We start from the raw sequence: 20,735 nt of genomic DNA on the forward strand, positions 1-20,735 counted from the left end.
CCCTTCTTGGGCGTTCCCGCCTCCAGATTCGTGGAAGCCCCCTTTTCTTCTTTCCCTCCTCAGGGGGAGGGTTCTTCTCCTCCTCCTCCTCCTCTTCCTCGTCGTCATCCTCAGGAATGGAGGAATGGGCTCCTTCGTCTTCGGACGTCGTGTTCGAAGCGCCCTTGCGACGGGGGCCACTTTTGGCCCCCTTGGCCTTCTTCTCCGGCGCCTTATATGGTGTCGGCACCAACATCTTCGCTAGACGCGGGATGACCGGTTCTTCAGGCAGCGGAGCCGGACACTGGATCCGCTTCGCCCTCTCCATCCAATCCTGAAAAAGCGATGATAAAAGCTCAGACATCATCCTCGAAACAAACAAGTAGGGGATATGTTAAAAATAACATACCTCGCTGGCGAGGTGTTTAATGTCGTGCCCACGGTCTGAATCTGTGGCCGGCGGTTTCTCGTTGCCCTTAAAGAGCAACTTCCAGGCACCTTCATGAGTGGTTTCGACGAGCCTCGCCAGGGTTTGATGCTTCTTCGGATTAAACTCCCACAGAGGGCGACTTCTGTGCTGGCACGGGAGGATCCGGCAAACTAGCATCACCTGGATTACATCGACAAGCTTGACGTTCTTAACTATCATGCTTTGAACGCGCGTCTGCAACGCTATCAGCTCATCGGGCGAACACCAGTTCGGACTCTTCTCAACCCAGGAGGTGAGCCGCATGGGAGCACCAGAGCGGAATTCGGCAGCTGCGGCCCAAGGTGCCACGGGGTTCTGTGATGTAGAACCATTGTTTCTGCCACTCCTTTACTGTATCCACAAAAGTGCCTTTCGGCCAGGAGACGTTGGACAGCTTACTCACCATGGCTCCTCCGCACTCCGCGTGCTGGCCATCCACCACCTTCGGCTTCATGTTGAAGACTTTGAGCCACAGCCCGAAGTGGGGTTGGATGCGAAGGAAGGCCTCACACACGATGATAAACGTCGAGATGTTGAGGAAGGAGTTCGGGGACAGATCGTGGAAATCTATCCCGTAATAATACATCAGCCCGCAGACGAAAGGGTGGAGTGGGAACCCTAGTCCGCGGAAGAAATGAGGGATGAATACCACCCTCTCGTTGAGCTTCGGCGTGGGGACGACTTGTCCCTTGGCCGACAGACGGTGGGTGATTTCCTTCGCCAAGTATCCGGCTGCCCGAAGCTCAGTAATGTCCTCCTCCTTGACGGAGGAGACCATCCACTTGCCCTGACCTCCGGATCCGGACATGGTTGAGTGCTAGCTCGAGTGGAAAGGAGATGAGAACTTGGGCGCTGGAGCTCGAGATTGGAAGGGCGGAGATAGAGAGAAGGTGTGGGAGAGGAAGAGGGAATCCTTATCCCCTTATAAGGGCAATGAATATTGAACGCCTCCCCACTCGCCTTAGAATTCGCCTATTCCCAAGGGCTGTGTAAACGGCACGGTTGGGTTACCCATACCTGCATTGATGAGAATCCCACAATAAGGGAGCACGATCTCTGCTTTGACAAGACGTGCCAATGGCAATCGCGTCTCGGGACGTGGGGCGGCGGACACAAAACGGTTCGGAATTATGACCGGTCGGACATGATGTCATGCTACAAAAATTTGTCAGCGGATTGGACTCGTGTAAAATTATATTCTCTCTGTGGTTGTGTATGGTGTGTGTGACAGGTCCGGTTACTATCATCGCGACCGAAGACTATCTTGGAGTTCGGAAAGGGGAACTCGCCTTGCAATTCCGAAGACAATCTGCGCGCCGGACTCCTCGTCATTGAAGCCAGGTTCAGGGGCTACTGAGGGAGTCCTGGACTAAGGGGTCCTCGGGCGTCCGACCTATTATCAATGGGCCGGACTGGTGGGCTGTGAAGACATGAAGGCCGAAGACTGTTCCCGTGTCCGGATTAGACTCTCCTTGGCGTGGAAGGCAAGCTTGGCGACCAACTATGAAGATCCCTTCTTATGTAACCGACCCTATGTAACCCTAGATCCCCCCGGTGTCTATATAAATCGGAGGGTGTAGTCCGGAAAGGATATACTCATTACCATAGTCATACAGGCTAGACTTCTAGGGTTTAGCCATCACGATCTCGAGGTAGATCAACTCTTGTAATACTCATATTCATCAAGATCAATCAAGCGGGAAGTAGGGTATTACCTCCATAGAGAGGGCCCGAACCTGGGTAAACATCGTGTCCCTTGTCTCCTGTAACCATCAACCTTAGACGCACAGTTCGGGACCCCCTACCCGAGATCCGCCGGTTTTGACACCGACACCCGTCGCCAGCATCACCGTCATCTACCCTGACCACTTTGTCTACTCCAAAAACCACGGGCGACATCGGCCCCGCGCTGATTGGTGCCGCAACCGTCATCGAGTCCTTCTCTGCTGGCTTCTCCAACTTCTTCGACATGGCGTACAGCTCGTGCAGGTCCCAGTCTACGCATGCCCGGTGCTGGCGACACCGAAGCATGCCTTCGTCCATGACGTGTTCCTTGGCCTGGCAAGCCTGGTGTGACGCTTCGTGAACTTCGTCTTCGTTTGTCTACGCATGCCCGGTACTGGCAACACCGGTGCGTGCCTTCGTCTACGATGTGTCCCCGGGCTTGGCAAACCCACCGCGACGCGTCGTCAACAACATCTTCTTCCCGGTGCACCACTACTTCGACACGACTGCTCCCATGCTAACTCGGCGCCCCCTTGCGCCCGCGGCTCCATGGCGAATTCCTCGACACTGGCCACCCCGACTCGACATCGACCACGACATTCTTCGCACGGCTACCTCGAGCATGGCTCCACCACCTACGCTCTCGGCTACCTCGAAAAATGGCACAAAGGGCTACCGCCTTGCTTGAGCAACCTTGTTGGTTGCCACGGCTTCCGCGATACATCGGCCGTTACGACTGTGGGGGGTGTCCGTCGGCTTGCCTTCGGATTCTTCTCCAGTCTCACCATCTACGTCGCTACCGTTGTGACTGCGGGGGGGGGGGGGGGTGTTGAGTATATTGATTATATTGGAAACATAGGTTAGACTAGGAAATATTCTGGCTTGCCTTGTACTCCAAGTAGATCATGTACTCCTATATATATATGCCCACGAGGCTCAAGCAATACAACGAACAATTCCACCAAATCTCTCTCTCCCTTCTAACACTTATCATTCTCTACTGTAGCAAATCACTAAAATTATTATTCAACATTGCATACTAAATGCCTCTGCATATTCAATACTCCTATCCTCAAATAGAATCATTAAACAAGCAAACATATGCAAACATAACAGCAATCTGCCAAAATAGTACAGTCTGTAAAGAATACAATATTCATCATACTTCCCTAAATCGAAAAATTCTGAAAAATTACCAAACTTTAGAAAATTTATCAGATCTTATTTTGCAAAAAGTTTCAACATTTTATCACATTCTAGCTTTTAGCTTTTCTAGGGAATTTTTGCAACAGCGGTAAACTTTCTGTTTTCAAACAGCAACATGTAGACTTGTAAAATAAGCATAGTAAAGGCTATCAATGCCACGTTTATTGAAATAAAAGATGTAAAACATTATTCTAAATAATAGAAAGCAAATCCTAACAAAATAAATTGACGCTCCAAGCAAAACACATGTCATGTGACGAATGAAAACATAGCTCCAAGTGAGGTTACCGATAATGTTGGAGACGAAAGAGGGGATGCCTTCCGGGGCATCCCCAAGCTTAGTTGCTTGGATCTTCCTTGGATATTAAATTGGGGTGCCTTGCGCATCCCCAATCTTAGGGTCTTGTCACTCCTTATTCTCCTCATATCGACATCTCACCCCAAAACTTGAAAACTTCAATCACACAAAACTTAACTGAACTTTGTGAGATAGGTTAGTATGATAAAGAGCAAACCATTTCACTTTTGGTACTATCAAAAACAAGATTCATAATTGTTCTCACACAATTCATACTGTAGCATATCATTTCCACAATTTATAGTGAGCAATATAAGCCATAGAAACTAGATAACAAGCAAACTATGCATTGAAAATAGAATCTGTCAGAAACAGAACAGTCTGTAGTAATCTGTACTCCAACCATACTTCTGCTACTCCAAAAATTATGAACAAATTAGAACCACGTGAGCAATTTGTATATTAAACTTCTGAAGAAAGAATCAAGTCAAAAGTACGCGTGTGTTAAAAATAAGAATTATTTTCGTGAGCGCAAAAGTTTCTGTTTTTCAGCAAGATCAAATCAACTATCACCCAACATGATCCCAAAGGCTTTACTTGTCACTTTATTGAAACAAAAGCAATGAAACATGATAAATACAGTAGCACAATCATGTGAACACACAAAAACAGTAAGTAAAAGTGTTGGGTTGTCTCCCAGCAAGCGCTTTTCTTTAATGCCTTTTAACTAGGCATGATGATTTCAATGATGCTCACATAAAAGATAAGAATTGAAACACAAAGAGAGCATCATGAAGCATATGACTAGCACATTTAAGTATAACCCACTTCCTATGCATAGGCATTTTGTGAGCAAACAACTTATGGGAACAAGAATCAACTAGCATAGGAAGGAAAAACAAGCATAACTTCAAAACTTTCAACACATAGAGGGGAAACTTGATATTATTGAGATATGTAGATGCATATGTTCCACTCTCATAATAATTTTCAGTAGCATCATGAATGAATTCAACAATATAACTATCACATAAAGCATTCTTTTCATGATCCACAAGCATAGAAATTTTATTACTCTCCACATAAGCAAATTTGTTCTCATGAATAGTAGTGGGAGCAAACTCAACAAAATAACTATCATGGATTGAAAATTAAAATCATGACGACAAGTTTCATGGTTATCATTATTCTTTATAGCATACATGTCATCACCATAATCATCATAGATAGGAACTTTGCTGTCATAATCAATTGTGAGTTCTTCAAACATAGTGGAATCATCATTAAATAAAGTCATGACCTCTCCAAATCCACTTTCATCAATATAATCATCATAAATATGAGGCATGCTTTCATCATAAATAAATTTTCTCATCAAAACTTGGGAGACTAAAAACATCATCTTCATCAAAAATAGCATCCCCAAGCTTATGGTTTTGCATATCATTAGCATCATGGATATGCAAAGAATTCATACTAATAACATTGCAATCATGCTCATCATTTAAATATTTTGTGCCAAACATTTTATTGACTTCTTATTTTAACAATTGAGCACAATTTTCCGAACCATCATTTTCAAGAAAGATATTATAAAGATGATCAATAATATGATGCAACCTCAATTCCATTTTTTATGTAGTTTTCTTTTATAAACCAAACTAGTGATAAAACAAGAAACTAAAAGATTCAATTGAAAGATCTAAAGATATACCTTCAAGCACTCACCTCCCCGGCAACGACGCCAGAAAATAGGTTCATGTCTACTACGCAACTTTATTCTTGTAGACTCGTGTTGGGCCTCAAAGCGTAGAGTTTTGTAGGACAGTAGCAATTTTCCCTCAAGTGGATGACCTAAGGTATATCAATCCGTGGGAGGTGTAGGATGAAGATGGTCTCTCTCAAACAACCCTGCAACCAAATACAAGAAATCTCTTGTGTCCCCAACACCCAATACAACGGCAAATTGTATAGGTGCACTAGTTCGGCGAAGAGATGATGATAAAAGTGTGATAATGATGGTAGACATATATTTTTATAATCTGAATAAATAAAAACAGCAAGGTAACAAATAGTAAATGGGCACAAAAACGGTATTGCAATGCTTGAAAATGAGGCCTAGGGTTCGTACTTTCACTAGTGCAATCTCTCAACAATGTTAATATAATTGGATCATATAACCGACCCTCAAAGTGCGATGACACTCCAAAGTTCCTGTCTAGCGGAGAACATAAGACGAAATTGTTTGTAGGGTACGAAACCACCTCAAAGCTATTCTTTTCGATCAATCTATCCTAGAGGTACTAAAATAACACGAAGCTATTCTTTTCGATCGATCTAACCAAGAGTTCGTACTAAAATAACACCAAGCTATTCTTTTCGATCGATCTAACCAAGAGTTCGTACTAAAATAACACCAAAGCAAATTCAGATTCATAATATTCAATCCAACACAAAGAACTTCAAAGAGTGCCCCAAGATTTCTACCGGAGAAACAAAGACAAGAATGTGCGTCAACCCCTATGCATAGATTACCCCAATGTCACCTCGTGAATCCGCAAGTTGAATGCCAAAACATATATCAAGTGAATCAATATGATACCCCATTTTCACCACGAGTATTCATATGCAAGACATATATCAAGTGCTCCCGAATCCATAAAAGTATTCAATCTGATAACAATGAAATCTCAAAGGAAAAAACTCAATTCATCACAACAAGATAGAGAGGGGGAAACAGCATATGATCCGACTATATTAACAAAGCCCACGATACATCAAGATCATGACATCTTAAGAACACGAGAGAGAGAGATTAAACACATAGCTACTGGTACAAACCCTCAGCCCCGAGGGTGGACTACTCCCTCCTCATCATGGTGACCGCCAGGATGATGAAGATGGCCACCGGAGACGATTCCCCCCTCGATAGGGTGCCGGAAAGGGTCTAGATTGGTTTTCGGTGCTACAGAGCCTTGCGACGGCAGAACTTCTGATCTAGGTTAACCTCGAGGGTTTTTGGAATATTTGTGAATTTATAGGGTAAAGAGGGGGTGCGGGAGGCCATCGAGGTGGGCACAACCCACCTGGGCGCGCCTGGGCCCCCAGGCGCACCCTGGTGGGTTGTGTCCCCCTCGGGGCACCCCCCAGGTGCTGCTCTGGCCCATTGGAGGTCTTCTGGTCCATAAAAAATCCACAAAAAGTTTCGCGGTGTTTGGAATCCGTTTAATATTGATTTCTTGCGATGTAAAAAACAAGCAAAAAAACAACAACTGGCACTGGGCACTGGGTCAATAGGTTAGTCCCAAAAAATGATATAAAGTTGCTATAAAATGATTGTAAAACATCCAAGAATGATAATAAAACAACATGAATACTTCATAAATTATAGATACGTTGGAGACGTATCACACCGCATCACAAATAGTTCATGATTGTGAAGCGTGTACGATAAGGCGACAATCACACACATTTAGTTTTCTCACACCGTTTGTGATATTGTCTGACATCACACAACTTTGCAGACGGAACTGTGTGCATGGTTACACATGTTTCCTCCCATGAACTGTGTCGGATTATGATGTATATCACACACGCTGTGCTTTATAGACCGTGTGTGCTGTAATGACATACAGAGTGTATTTTCACCCTAATCTAATTGCCGCTATTTAAAATTGTACCTAATTTCAATTTGATAGTAGGCTATAACTTCATTCATATCCATCAGGATCAACAACCAATGCATTATTCGATTCACAGGTACATATGTTCAAGAATTACATCAAAAAAAGAATTACACAAGCACCAAATAAAGAATGATGAACCAGGGTTGTATACTTGTACTATTAAAGATGGTAAAGAAAGAGGCGAGCGAGATTCTGGTTGCTGAACAAGGTGAAGCGGAACGCCCCTATTGTGCTCCCGTCCATGCATAAGGCACACACGACTCTAGTCCAACCCCCTTGTGATGGCCGGCCGCCAATCATGTAGTTTGAGAGGTAATCTTGAGTAAACTGCTTTGGGAACCACTGCAAAGGAAAAAGATTCAGACATTGTCATCTAACACAACTCATTATGGGCAGTAAAAAGAAGGCTACAAAGTTCTTACTTACCATGCTGTAGTTCACTGTTGTCTTGCATAAAGTGTAAACTAATAGTTCCATTGACATCTTTTGACCCATTTTAATAACAATCTTTATCAATTTCCTCACTTGATGCTGGGTCATGAATATCACATTGCCCCATATGCAGAAAGGGTCGAAGCATGGATCTTTGTCAATGACATATGTACCTAAAAACACCAAATTAATATTAGAAGCTAACCAACAATTGCGCAATGATGTAGTACAACACTCTCCCCGTCCCATTATATAAGATCTTATTACATCCAATATAATTACATATTGGATGAATTAACATCTTATATTATGGGGCGGATGGAGTTTATTACATTGTTACAAATATCAGCCGATTAACTGGAGTTAACTATTGTTGTTGTTGTTGTTGTTGTTGTTGTTGTTGTTGTTGAAAGTGCGTTATATCAACTAGAGGGGGTGAATAGGCATTTTTTACAAATTCGTCACTGAGGAATTTCAAGGTGAGGAAATTCCTAAGCAACGAACTACTTAGCAGCGGAATAAGTACTCAGATGCAAGCGTAACAGAGGAGAGCACAGTTATCATGAAGAAATGAAAACAAGCACATAGTACAAGTAGCGTGAACACAGGATAAGCAGGCTAAAGACAAACTGACTGAATAAATAGGATTGAGGAAATTGAGAAAGTCTTCAGTCAAAGTCTTCAAACAGTAACGATCAAGTACTTCAACACAGAAATGAGGAAATGAAAGGGTTGAGGAAATAGAACCAGTAGCTTGGTGAAGACGATGATTTGGTAGACTAGTTCCAACTGCTGTGACAGTCGTGCGTCTGGTTGGAGCGGCTAGGTACTTAAACCTGAGGACACACAGTCCTGGACACACAGTCCTCACCGTATTCTCCTTGAGCTAAGATCACAGAGACCTCAATCACTCGTGGTAAGTCTTCAGGTGACTTCCAAACCTTCACAGACTCGGCCACTCGGTGATCCACAATTTCCTCTTGGATGCTATAGACCATGACGCCTAACCGTCTGGAGGATGCACAGTCCTCAAAGGTAACAAGCATCGGTTCCACACAGGAACAATCTCTTCAGTGATACTGAATCACTTTGGGTTTGTAGGTGTTTGGGTTTGGGTTTTCCTCACTTGATGATTTGTGCTCAAATTCCTCGGAGGATGGGATGCTCTCAATGACAAGTGTCAGTTTCTCTCGGAGCAGCCAACCAGCTAGTGGTTGTAGGGGGCGGCTATTTATAGCCTAGGGAGCAGCCCGACATGATAAGACATTAATGCCCTTCAATGATATGACTGTTAGGTGGGTAGATATTTTGGGACAGCTGGCGCATAGCACAACAACAGTCGGATATTTGAGTATCAAATTCCTCAGGGCTATCATGTTCCTCACTTGCAGGCAATCCGCACTGGTGAATTACTAACTCCTTAGTCAGAACAAATTCCTCAGAGACCAGAAGATCTTCGTCTCTGTCACTGAAGAAATTGACTGAACTGTATGAGATTTCCAATGGCTTCACTCGAAAGGATTGGTAGGTGTAGGATTTTGAGATGAGCATCACTTGGAAACTTTTCCTTAGTTTACCTCGACCCCTTTAACAGTACGGTGTTTCCTATGACTCAAGAAAGAGAAAATGAAACTATGAAAACAAAAGTCTTCATGCTTCATATTCCTCGCATGAATACCAAGTCTTCACGGTCACACCAATTTCTTCACTTTCAAAGTCTTCAAGAAAACCAAAGTCTTCAGCTGAAGACATTCATTTTAGGGGTCGACTTTCATCGTAAAGATCAAACTCCTCATAGACTTATATACCTGTGTACACTCACAAACACATTAGTCCCTTAACCTATAAGTCTTCAATACACCAAAATCACTAAGGGGCACTAGATGCATTTACAATCTCCCCCTTTTTGGTGATTGATGACAATATAGGTTAAGTTTTCAACGGGGATAAACATATGAAGTGTAAATAGTGATATTGAGGAATTTGAAAGCAAGATATAGAAGAACCCCCCCTGAAGATGTGCATGTTTGAGGAATTTGCTTTGAATAGCAAATGCACATTGTAGAGTAGAATCATGGAGATCTCCCCCTATATCTTGTAATTCATACACGCATTTAACATATGATATGAAGAATTTTAAATGCATGATGAAATATGGTGACTAATGTAATTCAGCATGCGTGCATTAACATACTTGAGGAAATAGCATACAGAAAAACAGAGCAAAAGTATCAGACCACCATAGGACTTAAGTTTACAACTCGATCCAACAAACACTTCAGAAGAGCGAGAGTTGTAACTTAGCAAAAAAATGCCCATATATAGAGACCCGCTTGAAGACTAACTCAAATTCCCCCCCCCCCCTTTGTCATCGAATGACCAAAAGGGACAAAAAATGTGGACTAACGCCCCTGAAGAATATCATCATGAAGTCGATGGAGGAGCGCCAGCATTGTTGGGGTCGTCCGTTGAAGTAGGGCCTCCTGCGGTGTCGTTCAATTCTTTGGCTTCGTCAGTCTCGCGTGATGAAGAATATGAACTAGCAACCAAGTGAGGAACTTTGACCTTCTTGAATTTCTTCGAAGGTGGCTGAGACCAGTCAAAGTCCTATTGGAAGCCCATCTGCTTGAGATCTTCATCACCGTAGAGGTGAGACAATACAACCCAGGTGCGATCAAAAACTTCATGTAGGTAGTAATGGTTCTTCTTCACAGTGTTTTGCGTGATTGTCATATTCTGAAGAATTGAACCAAACTGACGCTTGACCCACTTGTGGTTGCGATCAACCTTCTGATGAAGACTGCGGAGAAGATCATGATCAGTCATCACTCGTGGAGCAGTGGCTTGAGGAAATTGCTTTGAAGCATTTGCGACAGAGTCATGTGTGGCAGAGTCATCATTGGTGGAATAAGATGCAGCTTTGCGAAACTATCCATCCAATGGACGAGTGCCTTCATCAATAATAGCAGCCTTGCCCTTCTCATCAGCTGAGGAAATAGTCCGTTTGAGAACTTCTATTGGTGGCAAGTAGCTGAGATGATTTTGAAAGTCAGCCTTGTAATGAATTGAAGACCTTGATCTGATGAATCTCATAATCCAGGGAGCGTAAGGCTTCAAATCAAAAGGTGACAAAGCAGCATTGGCCAAAGTCCTCATGAAGAAATCGTGATAGTTGATAGGAATACCATGTATGATATTGAAAAGCAGATTCTTCATTATGCCAACAACCTCTTCTTCATCAGAGTTGTGGCCCTTGATTGGACTGAGGGTTTCGGTCAATATTCTGTAGACCGTCCTAGGCACATAAAGCAATTCCTTCACTAGGAATGTTGTCCTTGGAGCTTCGCCTGGCTTCAAAGGCTTCATCACCACTTGCATCAGATGGTCGGAGAGCTCAGGTTCAACATAGATGAGCCTTGCACCTTCAGTGGGAGGACTGACTGGGACGCCGTGAAGCAATTCAGAGGCCAGAGCTTTGTGGTGAGTATTTTCAGTCATCCAGTCCAGCACCCATGAATTGACATCTTCAACATTTCCAGTAATGTGCAGCGTGGCAAAGAATTGAAGAATGAGTTCTTCATTCCAATCGCACATGTCGGTGCAGAAGTTGAGCAGCCCAACGTCATGAAGAACACTGAGGACTGGGGTGAAGCATGGTAGAGATTCCATATTCACATGAGGAAGTTGCTCATGGTCAAAAACTTTGTCCTTATCAAACAACAATGAGGAATATAAATTCATCTGGCTGGCAGTCCAAAAACGCTTGCATCGAAGATGAGCAGAGTCATTTGGATTGTAGTCAGAGAAGAAATGATGCTCAACAAAGAAGTCATCAGCCTTGAACTTCTGCTGCTTGGTGTGAGGATTCTGTGGCTTGGGCTGAAGATTAGCAGTTGAAGTCTTCACAGCCTCTTGACGCACAACCTCTGGAGCCACAGGCTGAGGAATATCAGTAGCAATGTCATCAGCAGCAGCCTTGACCTCCCTTTCTTCAGCAACATTTTCATCAGCGCTAGTGGCTGGAACTTCTTCTGGAATAGAGAGAAGTGAAGCTTGATGTTCTTCAGATCCCGTATGAAGTTCTTCGGTTTGGACCAGGGACTGAGGAAGTTTATGCAAAGGTGTTGTCAGTAGACAATTGGGGTGATAACTTTCCCAATAGTCATCATTCTGAGTTGGAGTTGTTGACCCAATATCCACATCCTCATCTTGTTCATCAATTTCTTCAACGCCTTCCTCTTCAGCTGTGAACTGAGGCATGGGCGATGATACCAGCGGAGTTGAAGGGATATCATCCACTTCAATTTCTTCATCCAACTGCTCTGACGTACCAGCAGAAGGATCTTCTTCATCCGATTCACTAGGAATCACATATTCCTGTCGCGGGATATCTGCGGCCACTTATGGGACTAGGAGGCCCCTTGCTGGTTTAGCAGGGGGACGTTGTGTTGCACAAAGAGCAGACCAACGTACGACAGCACGACAGAGAGCACACAAGCAATTTACCCAGGTTCGGGCCACTGCGAGGCGTAAAACCCTACTCCTGCTTTGGTGGATTGATGGTGGAATGGTGGTGGTGAAGCTTAGTACACTTGCCCGGCAGGGGTTGCCTTAGGGCAGTAGCAACTACGCGCGTATGGGGGTGTGGGTTCATCAACTTTCCAACCCCTCCTACGGGTGCCATGGGCTCCTTTTATAGATCAAGGGGTAACCACAATGGCAAAGTAGTCATTATGCATTGATATGATAGCAAACAGTGCTATCATACCTAACTCTGTAGGATGACAGGGCGCATTAAATGCATCACTTAGTGTCACATCACTGGTTGTCCGGCAAGGCTTACCGGGCTATCTTGCCAGCTCCGCGGCTGTTCTCTTGACACGTCGCAGGACGGGTGTCATCTGTGGGTTTCTTCTATAGGAAATGGCTGCCATGTGGCGAATGGCTGCCACTTAATCACTTTGTGGCTTGACACCGCATTGATCGATGACGTGGGTCGTGGCTGAGTTGTTGGTGGAGTGGTTTGCCTCCGTGAGCCCCCGGCAGGCCCTGCTGGGGTGCCTTGGTTGTACTCTTCTGGGGGTGGCCTCGCCCCTTGCCGGGCTCGCCTGCCCGACAAAGGAGGCCTTCTCTTGGCGATACCCTGCTGCTCTGGCTTGGCCTTAATCTCTCTGAGCTGCATTTCGGTTCTTCAAATCTCTTGATCCTTTGAACTCTGACTTGGGCTGGTGCTTCAATCTTGCTCTTGTGCCTGTGCACAGTCTGGGCAACAGACCCAGGGTTTGTTGCACCGACAGAAGCCCCCGGGCCTGCCCTGAACGCGCCGCCAAGCGTCATCGGGGTAGGGCCTAATAAGTGCACAGGCATGGGTTGCTTGAGGAGGCAGGTCTCTTGAGGTCTCCTTGGCTTCCTCATTAGTCTTGATTCCGGGCCAGTTTCCGGTTCCTCCGCGCACCGTGCAAAGCCAATAGTGGTGGGCCTGCTCCAGTAATGGCCCGTGAATGACTTTAATGCATGGGGTAGAAATGGACAATTCACTCTTCCCGCCACGCCCTTATCATTGGCCACGTATGCTGCATGCATCGCGCGGAGTAGGTAACGGAGGCGCGTGGCGCGGGAGAGCATCATGGTGAGGGCCCGGTCGTCTTGAATTGGCGGAGGAAGACGGTGGCCGCCTGTTGATGGAGCGGTTGCCCTCCCGCTCTGCCTATAAAAGCAGGGGCGGAGGAGGGTGGAGTCATTCATCCTCGCACTTCTCCTCTTCTTCTTTTGCTGCTCCTACTGCTCATGCTGGAGGGAAGAGCCTGGGGCCAGCCCCCGGGCTCCTGCTTGGGGCTATTGTTGCCTCATGTTGGTGCTGACGCTCAGGGAGTGAGCCTGGTCCTTGGCGCGACGAATCTCTTGGTTTCTTCGAGGCTCGTCTGGGAGGAGAGGCCGGAGATCACTGGTAATCCCAGCACTGCCCCTCCTGGAGGTCCTGGGGCTGATCTCGACGAGCGGCGCGCCTTTCTGCCTGCCAAGGTGGGGTGCGGCACACCTCGAGTTCTCTTTGTAGCGGAGCTGGGGGGTTGATGCCGAAGAAGACGCCCCCTCCTAGCCCGTCAAGGTGAACGATAGTGTCGCATGCCCGTTGTGGGCGAAGCCGCTACTGTTTCTGCCCCTTTTTTTGGGGAGGGGCGACGGGCCTTGCTCGACACCTTGTGCAGCTCCTGGGTGTGCGCCACCCACGGACCACAGCGGGTGGACGCTCCGCTGGTCCCTTCATTGCCTCCTTCTTCTAAGTGCTCCTTTTATTCTTCTCTCCCTCTTGTCTCTATATCCTGGGGAGGAGGAGTAGAGAAAGGAAAATAGGGGTTATGGGGCACTTATCTTTTTTTAAATCTTAAATCAGCCGGCACTTGCCAAATTTTAATTCAAATAATGTAATCCCTCGAGTCCATCTTTGTGTTCTGTAATGCTTGTACTTGTATTAGCATATGAATGAAAAAGATGAACCTTGCCGGGAATTCGTGCATGTGTATGTCCATGCAGAGGTGAGGTGCCTCTTTAATGTAAATAAACGAGTTTTCCCCGGCAGGCTAACCTGCCGGCACCCTCTTTGTCTGCCGGACAGCTATGTCTGTCGGGGAACAGATAGAGGGGCTAGCCCCCCGCCAACTCCTTTGTACCAAAGGCCACTTCGACCATCCTGACCAAAGCAACGTTCGAGTCATGGATGGGAGCACCTAAGTCTCAAAAGAGAAGCGAAGTTTTCTCATGCAAAGTTATAGCTTTACAGATCCCTAACGGACAAGAGGTAGAACTTATCTGTTTGGCTTGCCGAGGATCGCTGTGCCGGGCAATCTCCTCAATCTTTGTCGAAGCCAAATCCATGGTAGGAACTTGCAACTTCATGTAGATGAGAATGAATGCAGGATGCGATCCTATCTATATGCATATGCAAATGCTCATGAAATGCTTATGCAGTGATCTTGGTGTGCTGATGCATGCATGCAATCTTAGTTGGGGGCCCCCTACAGCGCTTCTTTATTTTCTCTTGCATGGGGTCATCGCCCCGGCTTCGTACAAGGGGTTACATGCAGCTGAGGCAAGGCCTGTACAAAAGGGTGCCTGCCGGGCAGGGCCCGACAGCCGTGCCTTACGGGAAGTACTTGCGGAGATGCTTAATATTCCATGAGTTTTGCAACTGAGTGCCATCTCCGGTCTCCAGACGGACTGCGCCAGGTCTGATGACTCGTACCACCCGGTAAGGGCCTTCCCACTTTGGTGACAGCTTGTTTGTACCCTTGGCGGACTGAACGCGCCTAAGGACAAGGTCACCTTCCTCAAAGCACCAGGCATGAACAACGCAGGGCTTGCTGGTAGCGTGCAGCACGCGTAGCAGCCCGGAGACGGTTCTCCTCGAGTAGCACAGCGTCGTCACGCTGGTGCTGATCTTGCGCCACTTCATCATAGGCAAGCACTCGAGGGGACCCGTAAATGAGTTCCATGGGGATAACTGCTTCTGCCCCGTAGACCAGGGAGAAGGGAGTCTGCCCGGTAGCTCAGTTAGGTGTCATTCTGAGGGACCAGAGAACTACCGGCAGCTCCTCGATCCACCGCCTGCCGTGCTTCTCCAGCGTATCAAAAGTTCTTGTCTTGAGTCCACGTAGCACTTCAGCGTTCGCCCTCTCAGCTTGTCCATTGCTCCGGAGGTGTGCCACATAGGCGAATGAGATCTTGCATCCGAGGGTACGAACATATTGCATGAAGGCGTGGTTCGTGAACTGGGTGCCGTTGTCGGTGATGAACCTTCCCGGAACTCCAAAATGACACACCAATTCTTTCAAGAACTTGATAGCTGACTGAGCAGTCACCTTTCTCACGGCAGTCACTTCCGGCCACTTTGTAAACTTGTCGATGGCAACAAACAAGAATTCGAAGCCCTCGATTGCTCGGGGGAAGGGGCCGAGGATATCGAGCCCCCAGACCGAAATTGGCCATGATAGAGGGATTGTCTAAAGGGCTTGGGCAGGCAGGTGTGTTTTCTTGGAATGGATTTGGCAGGCTTCACATGTCGTGACAAGCTCGACCGCATCTTGGAGGGCTGTGGGCCAATAGAATCTTTGCCAGAATGCTTTCCCAACTAATGCCCTTGATCCAATGTGGGAGCCGCACATTCCTCTATGAATCTCAGCCAACAGTTCCTTTCCATCCTCCCGGCAGACAAACTTCAATTTCACACCGTTGGGCCTCCTTATGTATAGAGTGTCATCGACAAACTGATACATACTGGCCCTCCGGACTACTTTTCCAGCTTCATCTTGGTCGCCGGGGAGTTCTCCGGTCTGGAGGAAGTGGACAATGTGGCTTGCCCAAGTTGGAGCCTGGGGCTCAGCAACGAGGACTAGCGGCACCTCCTCTGCTACGGGAGCACCAGCCTCGTTCGTGGGGTCCATGGGACCGACTGGAGGAGGTGGTCCGGCAGGCTGTGAGGAGTTGTTTCTGGCAGGGTCTCTGCCGGGAGCGGATGACTTGACCGGGAGAGGCTTACCATAGTCGAACTTTCTCCTTTTCCGGGCCATTGTTGCTGGTGATACGGAGGGCTGAGAGAGACGGAGAACAAAAGTTACTGGTTCCACAGGAAGCCTCTGCGCATCACACTCTGATAGGTGATCAGCTATGTTGTTTTCCACACGGGGTACATGCTCTGTTTGCAACCCATCAAAGTGCTCCTCCAATCTCCTCACTTCCTCGACGTATGCCTCCATCAATGGGCTTTGATAATCCTTGTTGACTTGTCTCACCACAAGCCGTGAATCTCTCCTCAAATGATCAGCTTCTTGATTCCCAATTCTGTTGCAATTCTGAGCCCGGCAAGGAGCCCTTCATACTCAGTTGTATTGTTGGTGGCTTCTTCCCGGAAAAGAATGCATTTGGACGACGTACTTCAAGTGCTCCCCGGAGGGGGTAACAAGAAGCACGTCAACCCCTGCACCTTGTAGGGAAAAAGCACCATCAAAATACATATTCCATTCTTGGGGTGATTCCTTACCGGGGACAGCTGCCTCTGTCATTTCCTCATTAGGGGTTGGCATCCATTCTGCAATAAACTCTGCCAGTGCCCTGCTCTGAATAGTTGATGTGCTATCAAAGTTCAACCAAAGCTGGATAGCTCCAAAGCCCACTCCACTATTCTGCCAGTAGCCTCACGGTTTCAGAGTATCCTTTGCAACGGAAAACGAGTGACAACCGTGATCTCGTGGGCTTGGAAGTAGTGGCGCAGTTTCCTTGAGGCCATAATGAGACCAAAGATCAACTTTTGCACACCAGAGTACCTCGATATAGCCCCCTGTAACAAGGAGCTGACGAAGTACACTGGGCGATGCACCACTTTCTTCCTTGCCGCGTCCTTGGGGTTGTTCTCCTTGCCGCGCTCATTGCTGTCCTGATCCTTCTCTGGCTCTACCGTTTTCTGCTCACCTTCATCCTCATCCACTTCTCGCTGCGCTACAAAGGCCACACTGATCACTTGGTTGGTTGCCGCCAAGTATAGAAACAATGGTTCTTGAGGTTTAGGCGCAACCAAGGTAGGCACAAATGATAGATTGGCCTTCAACTCCTGCAGAGCTACATCTGCTTCCTAGGTCCACTTCATAGGCCCTGCCTTCTTCAAACTTTTAAAGAATGGTAGGGCACGCTCGACAGACTTGGAGATGAATCTACTTAGCGCAGCAACGCATCCTGTTAAGCGCCTCACATCCTTAACTGTCCTTGGCGCCTGGATCTGCTCAGTGGCTTTGATCTTGTCGGGGTTAGCTTCGATCCCTTGATGGGACACGAAGAAACCAAGTAGCTTGCCGGAGGGAACACCAAACACACACTTCTCCGGATTAAGCTTCAAATTGATCTTGAGCAGACTAGCAAATGTCTCCTCCAAATCCTGGATAAGGGTGGCCTTATCCTTGGTTTTGACCACGATATCATCCATATAGGCTTCTATATTTCTATGTAACTATGGCTCAAAACCAATCTGGATTGCCCTTGCAAAAGTGGTCCCGGCACTCTTTAATCCGAATGGCATGCAGACAAATCAGTATGTACCACATGGAGTGATGAATGACGTATTCTCTTCACCTTCTTTGGACATGAAGATCTGGTGATATCCGGAGTACGCGTCCAGAAAGGAGAGCAAATCACAACCTGAAATGGAATCCACAATCTGGTCGATGCACGACAAGGGAAATGGGTCCTTCGGGCAAGCCTTGTTGAGATCTGTGAAATCAATGCAAAGCCTCCATTTCCCATTAGCCTTCCGGACTACCACTGGATTTGCTAACCACGTAGGATGCAGTACTCCTCTGACCAAACCAGCTGCCTCCAGTTTCTTGATCGCTTCGGCAATGAACTACTGCCTCTCCAAGGCCTGCTTCCGGACTTTCCGCTTGACAGGTCGGGCATGTGGGCAGACAACAAGGTGGTGCTCGATTACCTCCCTGGGAACACTGGGGATATCAGATGGTTGCCAGGCAAACACATCGATGTTCACCCGCAGGAAGGCAACGAGCGTGCTTTACTATTTGTCATCGAGGGCGGCGCTGATGGTGAAAGTACCATCAACGCCAGCCAGCCCTACCGGGACCTTCTTCACTTGGGGTGCAACAACCTTGGATCTCTTGCTGTTGGAACACTCCGGCACGTCGTCAACGGGTGCCGTGCACTCGGAGGGGGCACGTTTCCTGGACTCCTTACCGGAGGTCCTACAATCCCTCTTCTTTCCTTTGCTTTCTTTGGCGGGAGCTGCCGGTGCCGCTACCTCTGCTGCGACTGCATCCCGGTACATCTTGTCCACACAGATAATTGCATCCTTCTCATCCGATGGGATAGTGATGACTCCTAGTGGCCCGGGCATCTTCAAGGTGTTGTGAGCATAGTGGGATGCCATCATGAATTTGGCCATGACCGGGCGTCCAAGAATCCCATTGTACGGCAGGGGGAGATCAACCACATCAAACACAATCTTCTCAGTCCGATAGTTCAGTTCTCCCCCAAACGTCACTGGCAACGTAATCTTCCCCTTGGGATGGCTCCTGCTGGGATTAACTCCTTGAAATGTGACGGTAACCTCTAGCTCTTCTTCTCCTACATGAAGTTTGCTGATGACTGCCGGGGAAATCAGATTCAACCCGGCCCCGCAATCCACTAGCATTTTTGTGACCTTGAGGTTGCGAATTGTTGGGGAGACCAACAATGGCAAACATCCTACTACAATGGTGCGGCCAGGGTGATCCTCCTCGTCAAAGATGATGGGCGTGCGGGACCATTTGAGCGGCTTCCGGGCCTCTAGTGCTGGTTCCACGGCATTAATCTCTCGAGCCCACCGCTTGAGTTGGCGGTGGGAGGCATGCAAAGATGCACCCCCAGCAATGCACAGGGCGTCAGTGGCCTTCTGAAACTCCTGCTCACTGGTTTCCTCTTCATCCCCTCCATCACTCACATCATCACAGATCTCCTTCCCTTGACCCTTGGTGGGCTTTCCTTGGTTCCGAAAGGCTTGCCGGGGCGATTTGCTTCACCGCCTTGGCCCTTACCGCCAACGGCATTCTGACCTCTTTCCTTGTCACGCTTATCATATTCTGCCCTCTGTTTCTTGAGAAGCTGTCAACCTGGTAACACTCCTGAAGCTCGTGGAAACGGTGTGATAACCCACAAGTATAGGGGATCAATTGTAGCCTCTTTCGATAAGTAAGAGTGTCGAACCCAACGAGGAGCTAAAGGTAGAACAAATATTCCCTCAAGTTCTATCGACCACCGATACAACTCTACGCATGCTTAACGTTCGCTTTACCTAAAACAAGTATGAAACTAGAAGTACTTTGTAGGTGTGATAGGATACGTTTGCAAGATAATAAAGAGCACGTAAATAAAATCTAGGGGCTGTTTAGATAAAGACACAACTAAGTTAGTTTTAGTAGAGAGCTTTTTGTCACGAGAAAGTTATTTGTCCCTAGGCAATCGATAACTAGACCGGTAATCATTATTGCAATTTTATTTGAGGGAGAGGCATAAGCTAACATACTTTCTCTTCTTGGATCATATGCGCTTATGATTGGAACTCTAGCAAGTATCCGCAACTACTAAAGATCATTAAGGTAAAACCCAACCATAGCATTATACGGCATCAAGTCCTCTTTACTCCCATATGCAAACAACCTACTTACTCGGGTCTGTGCTTCTCTCACTCACGCCACCCACCATAAGCAAATCATGAACATATTGCAAACCCTATAGCGGGGATCCCTCACGCTTGCGCGACACGGAGAGCACCATATGACATCACCAATAATAAAACATGCAACTCAAACCGATCACGGTCATCAATTAACCCATAGGACAAAACGGATCTACTCAAACATCATAGGATAGCCATACATCATTGGAAAATAATATATAGCGTTGAGCACCATGTTTAAGTAGAGATTACAGCGGGTAAAAGAGGGGTTACACTGCTGCATAGAGGGGGGAAGAGTTGGTGATGACGGTGGTGAAGTTGTTGGTGTAGATCGTTGTCGCGATGATGGCCCCGGCGGTGTTCCGGCGCCACCGGGAGAGAGGGGGAGAGATCCCCCCTTCTTCTTCTTCTTCTTTGACCTTCCCCCTAGATGGGAGAAGGGTTTCTCCTCTGGTCCATGGCCTCCATGGCGGCGGAGGGGCGAGAGCTCCTCCGAGATTGGATCTCTCTCTCTGTTTTCTTTTGTTTCCGCGCTCCCTGATTCCGCCCTTTCACCGTTTCTTAAATTCCCGGAGATCCGTAACTCCGATTGGGCTGAAATTTGGACATGATTTTTATCCGGATATTGGCTTTCTTCTGGCGAAAGAAGGGCACCAACCGCCTTACGGAGTGGCCACGACGGCCCAGGGCGCGCCCTACCCCTGGGGCGCGCCCCTCACCCTCGTGGGC

Source organism: Triticum aestivum, chromosome 7D (genome assembly GCF_018294505.1).
Source record: "Triticum aestivum cultivar Chinese Spring chromosome 7D, IWGSC CS RefSeq v2.1, whole genome shotgun sequence".
Classification (NCBI taxonomy): Eukaryota; Viridiplantae; Streptophyta; class Magnoliopsida; order Poales; family Poaceae; genus Triticum; species Triticum aestivum.